Raw genomic sequence first — 7,628 nt, 5'->3', positions numbered from 1 at the left:
TTGCCTATACATTATTAACATGTGTCCATAGTTTAACATTGTTTTCCCTACTACACCATTATTCATAAATGTGCCATGTGCAAAAAAAAAAAAAGAGAGGGAGGACCATCCCCTCTTCCCTTCTACCCTAACCTACCCCCTTTACCCCCTGATCGGGGAGTCCACAATCTCCATTGTGTTCTATACAGGGCCAACTTCCCTAAATGATTTAGTGCTAATTCATTGTTGTAAAGGTAGGTCCTTGCTCTGTTAGGTGCTCGATTTCCCTCTTCCTATCTTGCCTAGGCCGTGGTCTGGATGTACTTGGGAGTCCCATTCACTGGAGAGATAACCAAGGCTCATACTCGAGATGTATGTGAATAATGATTACATTTAATGTTTTGAATACAACAGGTTATATGCTGAGACAATTGGGGTGGCACCCTGTGGGGTAGCCAATCAGGGATTCCCATTCCCCCTTGTAGTTATACACCAAACTTTTCCTAGTAACAGGTTTATTGACAGAACAAGCAGGATAAGCAGAAAATTGTGTCTTCATGGCAAAGCACGTCATTAACCTTCACGAGATAAGAATAAGACTACGATATTCAACAACATTGTGCTAATAGTTTGTGATCCAGACGTTCTAGGTCACAGACGCAGTTAAGAGAATATAAGATAGTTGCATATCTTGGCTTTCTCTGTACAAACTCTCGCGGCCAAGGGCATTCTAAGAAAACAGCATATTTTCCAAATAGCAAGCATCTATGTCTTAGCAGTTAGAATTCTAGCTTGGTCATACAAAGTTTAAAATGGATGACAGTATAACAAAATGGAGACTTGATAATCCTTATAATCCCTCCTGTGATCATAACTTTGGCACGAAGTTATCGATCATCCTCTATACCAGACATTCTTGGAAAAAGTCATAAGTGCTTTCTCTTCGTCATTGGGCTTGGTTGCTATTGTTGGATGGGAAACCTTGGAGGCTGCTATGCAGCAGCACTTGGCGATCACATAGAACATTACTATCAACAACACTATCATCACTAATACGAGAAATATTTTCTTGAAAAATCCCAGTATTGTTGGGGCTAAAAAAAACGTTTTACTGTCCTGGGGGGGTAGTTTGTTCCATGCTACCCTTACTCCTAAACCTTTGTTGTTATTATTATTATGATTACTGGGCCTTGGAACTAATGCTCTTCTGTCTAGTGATCGGTTCTCAGTACCTTTTGAGCTTCTTGTAAACCCACACGACCCTGTCATGATACATGTCATCATGACTATAGAAAAAAACCACAAAAGTCAATACTATCGACCAGAGCAAAATGGTGTGTAGTACATACTGATCTTCTAAGCCCCTGTCTCTTTCTTTTTGCAAAGACTTCAGTCCGAGCTGGTGGGAGGAGGAGGAAAGTCCAGGGAGATTCTGCTGAACTGTTCCTGGAGGGTCTGTAGGTTCGTCTCCGGGGTCCCTTTGGTGGTGGCGTCCTCCTGTTGGTCTTGGGCAAGTGTCCTCTGGGGGTGTTCTGGAGTCGGTGGAGGTTCGGGGCATTTTTTTAGTCTGCTGGCATGGATCCACTGAGGGGTGTAGTCTGTGAGGACAGCAGTCCTGGAGACCTTCTCCACGTTCCATGGACCGGAGTAGATGGGCCCCACGTGCTTCCGTTGGGCAAGCTGCTTGATCAACACTTTATCCCCCGGGATGAATGGGTGAGTAGGTTCTGTTGGAAGAGGAGAAAAGGTGACAGCAACTTGTTCATTGTGTTCTTCTATTGTACTTACCAGATGTTTCACGTACTCTTCCTGTAAAGAATATTTGTTAATGTCAGTCTGTGCATCTAATGCTTTTAGTTGTGTTTGTGCTGGGACACCCATTAGGATTTCGAATGGTGACAAACGTGTCCTAGAGTGGGGGGTGGTTCTGATTTGGAACAATATTCCTGGAAGGAAATCTATCCAGTTTTTTAACGTTCCTCCTGTGGCCTTTTTTAGTTTGTCCTTTATATTCCTTTTCATTCTTTCTACCACTCCTGCACTTTGGGGATGATAGGGAATGTGAAGTTTCCACTGTATTCCCAGGCACCTTGCCAGTTCTCGTGTCATATCTGAAGTAAAAGTCGGGCCCTGGTCTGACCAAATGGTGGCTGGTATGCCAAACCTACATACCCAATGATTAAGGAGAGCCCTTGCCGCTATTTTAGCTGTTTCCCCAGTGCAGGGGACCGCCTCCACCCATCCTGACCATTTGTCAACGATAACGCACAGGCATTTGATGCTTCCCTTTTGTTTGGGCATGTGGGTGAAGTCTATTTGTAGGTCCTGTAGTGGGCCTAGGGGAGGGGGCAACTGGCCGTGTATACCATGTCGCTTACCCTGCGTGTTGTTTTGAGTGCATGTGAGGCATGACTTTGTTAGGGTCTTTGCATGGTTCTTTAGATTAACTGTGCAGAAGGTTTTTTCATACAGCTGTTGCAAGGGTTGGGACCCTATATGTCCGGGACCATGCAGGTAGGAAAGGATGAGGGCCGAGCTGGCTTCGGGGATCCCAATGACCCCTCCATTTGTCCAAAGGCCTCTTTGGTCTTTGGACAATCCTTGCTGGACCCAGAAAAGGACATCAGCGTCTGTGGCCATGGATTGGATTTGGGCTGCAACTGAGGGGAAATCTGGCGCTGAAAAATCTTTTTGGAAAAATATCGTGGTAGGGGCGGGTGGATGTGTGGAGGAATTTGCCGCCGCTCGAGCGCATCTATCCGCAAGGGCGTTGCCTCGGGCAATGTAGCTACCAGTGGTGGTGTGAGCCTTGACTTTAATAATCGACAAATGTTTGGGCAGTAGTATAGCCTGGAGAAGGGCCAGGATATGCTCCTTATTGGCTATAATTTTGTTGTCAGCCGTTCTAAACCCCCTGTTAGCCCAGATCACCCCGAAATCGTGAACCACGCCGAAGGCGTATCGACTGTCAGTGTAAATATTGACATCCCTATTTGTGAACAGGATGCATGCTCTGGTGAGGGCTACCAGTTCCGCGACCTGTGCCGAGGAAGGCGGAAGTGGCTTAGCCTCCAGAACCAGATCTGGGAGTTGTACTACCGCGTATCCTGTCAGAAAAGTGGAATCCGAAGGGCGCGAGCAACTGCCGTCCACAAAAACTTCCTCTGCACCGGCCAGAGGTACGTCTGTTAAGTCCCTATGTGGGGAGGTGACTTGGTCCAACACTTTTGTGCAGTCATGCATTTTGGATGGTTCACCATAATTCATGAGTTTGAGCAGAGAATGTAATAGCCTGAGGATGGGGGAGGTGTCAGAGGTGTGTTTGATGGTCAGATTGGAGGTGTTTAGAAGAATGATTTCATACCCGCTGGCTCTTTGGGTGGTCATATGTTGTGTATTGAGGTTTTGGATAAGGTGGGTGACTGAGTGGGTAGTGTATACAGTTAGGGGGTGTCCCAGAACTAACTTGTTGGCTTCTTGAATGGCCATGGCACATGCGGCCATGTTCTGGAGGCAAGCAGGCATGCCCTGGACCTGGAGTGGGAGTTTCTTTGAAAGGAAAGCCACCGGTCGGTAAGAATTACCGTGCTCTTGGGCAAGAACTGCTGCAAAGGCAGATCCATTAACTACACAATATAGATAAAAAGTTTTCCTGTAGTCCACTAGTCCTAAGGCCGGGGCGGAGGCAAGGGAGGAGAGGAGGGTGTTAAATGAGTGTAACATTTCCTCCGTCCATTCCACCACTTTTGGCGCAGTGGAGAGCGTGGCCCTCCTCAGAATGGAGTCATGAAATGAGCAGTCAGGGATCCATTGCCGGCAATAGACGATTGCTCCCAGGAAAGACAAGAGGGCGGCCTTGTCCCTGGGTGGCTGCAGAGCGTTAAGGGCTGCGGCACGGTGGGGGGAAACACTTCTCTCTCCCTTGTTGAGGATGCACCCCAAGTACTCTACAGTAGGGGTCATTTGTGAGGGCATTCAGGGGTGTAGTTATAGGGGCCGAGGGTATTGGTTTTCCTTCTGTGAGGGCATGATTTTTGGCATGCTTTTTTTTATAAATTTTTAGAGGGGCTTCCCATATCTTGCAAGATTTTTTCATGTAATCTACATCCCACTTCCCGGGGGGGTATGAGTGCTTATGTAACTGACAAATCTTTTTTACTACATGCCAATCTTCTGTGTTGCAGGGGCCCGCGGGACCTATATCATGGATCCCTAATTGCTGGCACCTTTCCCTAACCTGACTCCAAAATGGTTCTACATAGGGACCGGGCACTATAGTCTGCACATACTGATAGGGAGTAGGTTGTTCATAAGGGGTCCCGTCTTTGCCTACAGTATTCCCCATTATGGGGGGGTGTTATGAGATGCTTGGTAAGGGGGCAGAGGTGATAGCAGCCAGTGGCACGAATCACCTGTTGTTGAACTTCTTCCAGGGAAGATTCAGCAAGGAGGTGGGATTCACTGACTGGGCTATGCAGGTTTATTCTGACTAGCGGGACAATGGGAGAAATTTCGTCCTGGGGGTACACAGGGTGTTCTCCTAGTCTAGTGGAATATCCCCCTGGGCGAGTGGCTATCAATATCAGGATATCAATTTGTTTAAGAAACAATAAACCAACAGTACAGTGAGGGCAAGGGTTAACAATTTCACAGCAATCTGGATCCCAAGGTAAAGACATTGAAAGAACAGCAAAATACAAAAAAAACAATTGAAAAGGCAAGTTTGAAATACTTACGTAACCTGGAAAGAAAAATATGAACAACTAAATCACATACAATCGTTTTACATGACTAGATAAAATGTGCACTGTGTTTGATTTGATCAAATTACCCTTCGGGCGTTCCTTGAACATCCGACCTTATTTGGGGAGGGCGCAATCTATTGCTTCCCTTCACTGTAATGTTCCTCTTTGATCTATTTTACTTAATAGTTTTAAGTCAGGCCAATCTAGCCGGACTCTCCTTTAATCTATTTTACTTAATAGTTTTAAGTCAGGCCAACCTAGCCGGACTCTCCTTTAATCTATTCTACTTAATAGTTTTAAGTCAGGCCAACCTAGCCGGACTCTCTTTTCAGGTACGAGCCCTCTACTTCTCCCGATGGGCCAGCCTAGCCCACCGCGGAGGCACAGCAGCAATACAGGTCCCGCACGCAGCGGTCACCGCGGCAGTATGAGTGACACCAAAAGATCCTCACCAATAAGGTAAATAAATCAGTAGTCACTCACCTGCCGAATCGATGACCCCACTTCTGGTACCAGCTGTAAAGGTAGGTCCTTGCTCTGTTAGGTGCTCGATTTCCCTCTTCCTATCTTGCCTAGGCCGTGGTCTGGATGTACTTGGGAGTCCCATTCACCGGTGAGATAACCAAGACTCATACACGAGATGTATGTGAATAATGATTACATTTAATGTTTTGAATACAACAGGTTATATGCTGAGACAATTGGGGTGGCACCCTGTGGAGTAGCCAATCAGGGATTCCCATTCCCCCTTGTAGTTATACACCAAACTTTTCCTAGTAACAGGTTTATTGACAGAACAAGCAGGATAAGCAGAAAATTGTGTCTTCATGGCAAAGCACGTCATTAACCTTCACTAGATAAGAATAAGACTACGATATTCAACAACATTGTGCTAATAGTCTGTGATCCAGACGTTCTAGGTCACAGACGCAGTTAAGAGAATATAAGATAGTTGCATATCTTGGCTTTCTCTGTACAAACTCTCGCGGCCAAGGGCATTCTAAGAAAACAGCATATTTTCCAAATAGCAAGCATCTATGTCTTAGCAGTTAGAATTCTAGCTTGGTCATACAAAGTTTAAAATGGATGACAGTATAACAAAATGGAGACTTGTTAATCCTTATAATTGTTCTATATTGATGTTGGCCTTACGTATCAGTTTTCTCAATAAACTTTGTTACATGGTGCATAACAGTAGAACACATACTTTCCCCATCCCCTTATTCTATATTTTAGTGCATACTCGCTTGTGATCCTTGTGTCCAGGTTATATAAGGTTCACCCCAAGAGCATGTCAACATCCTCCCTATTATTGAAGTGCAAAGGAAAAAAGAAAAAGCCCCTCCCGCTCCATCTTCCCCTATTTTCTCTCCTCCAATCCATCCACCCCCCCATCTCTCCACTATCTCCTTCTGTACTGCTCTGCTGAAACATCAAAATATGATTGTGGCCATGTCAGTAATTCAGTTGGAGGCAATTCGAGATTTTTCAAAAAATCAGGAAGATCTTTTAAGTCCCGAAAGGTATTTTTTTTTGTCCATTTTGGTGAACTATGATCCGAAAGGGAAATACCCATCTGTATAGAATCTCCCTTTCCCTTAATGCGTCCAATAGTGGCTTTACCGCTTTCCTCCTGACCAAGGTATATTTGAACAAATCCTGCAAGAAAATCAATGGAATGCCTTCAAACTCAAAATCTCTTTGATTTCCATGCAGCTGCCATGATACTTTCCTTAATATAATAAAAACATATCCCGCAGATCACATCTCTTGGTTTCAGTGGGTCTTTGTCTTTAAATCCCTGCGCTATGCGCTCAATCAATTTCTATTTCTGTTGTACCTGGCCGCTTTAGTACCATATTAAATATTTCTTGTAATAAAATCTTCAAACCTTCTAGTCCCTTTGCTTCTGGCAAGCCTCTGACTCTTATGTTGTTTCGTCTAATTCTATTTTCAAGGTCATCGGTAACATTTATTATATGGTTTAAATATCTATCAGATTCCTTTTTTTCCTTTTTCTTCCAATAATAATATTTTTTGGTTAATATCCGCCATTTTAGAGTCTATGATATCACCCTTATTTTGTGTGTCTGCTACTGATGTCTTCAATGTCTGAATTTCAGTTTTATAGGAAGTTTCCAACCTGTATACATATTTGTCTATATTTACGCAAGTCTAGGGTTCCCACAGAATAACCAGGGGAGAAAGAGAAAAAGGAAAGTCCAGTTTTTACCTTTTGTTCAACGGGCCTCCCTTTCTCCTTTTAGGGTATAATATCATCCCTCTATATTTATTATTGGTCTATGCTGAATATGCAAACAAAAAAGAAAGCCAGACCTGTATCTTTATACTTCAGCAGGGCTGCATCTGTTCATAGATCTCTAGCAACCACCTCTAGCAACCCGGGCTCAAGGCAGTATTACCTGCCCGATCCCCGGGTGTTCCCCGATCTCAACTGGACTCCAACTAGCTCTGGTGTAGTTGGTCGCTTCTCTCGGCTTCGCTTTTTCAGACTCTGGATCCTTTGGCACCACTCGGGATCCTCGGTAGAGATCGGCTCCGTGCACGCCGATGTCGGCCAGTCTAGGAAGTGTTTGGCGGGGCTCGGGGGGAGGCCCAGCGTGTTTCTTGTGCTCTCAACAGCGCTTGGCTGCGGATACGCACCTCCGCCCTCTACACTTTGTTCGTCCGATTCTCAGTCTGTGCCCCGAGATCGCAAGGAGGTCTCAAGGAGATCCAGCGAAGCTTGATGCTTCCTTTTTGGCTCTTAGAGGAATATGGTTAACAGGTGGCTGAAAAGATAGGATTTCAAGAAGATCCGTGGTTCATAGGCAGGGGAAATCAGAAAAAAAAAATCATAGCATTTGGGGATTGCTACAGCTGATCGCCTAGGGTGGGAGGAGT

This window comes from Lithobates pipiens, unplaced genomic scaffold (assembly GCF_037356315.1).
Source record: "Lithobates pipiens isolate NorthernLeopardFrog02 unplaced genomic scaffold, aLitPip1_a1.2 Scaffold_13, whole genome shotgun sequence".
NCBI lineage: Eukaryota > Metazoa > Chordata > Amphibia > Anura > Ranidae > Lithobates > Lithobates pipiens.
This window is presented reverse-complemented; position numbering follows the sequence as displayed.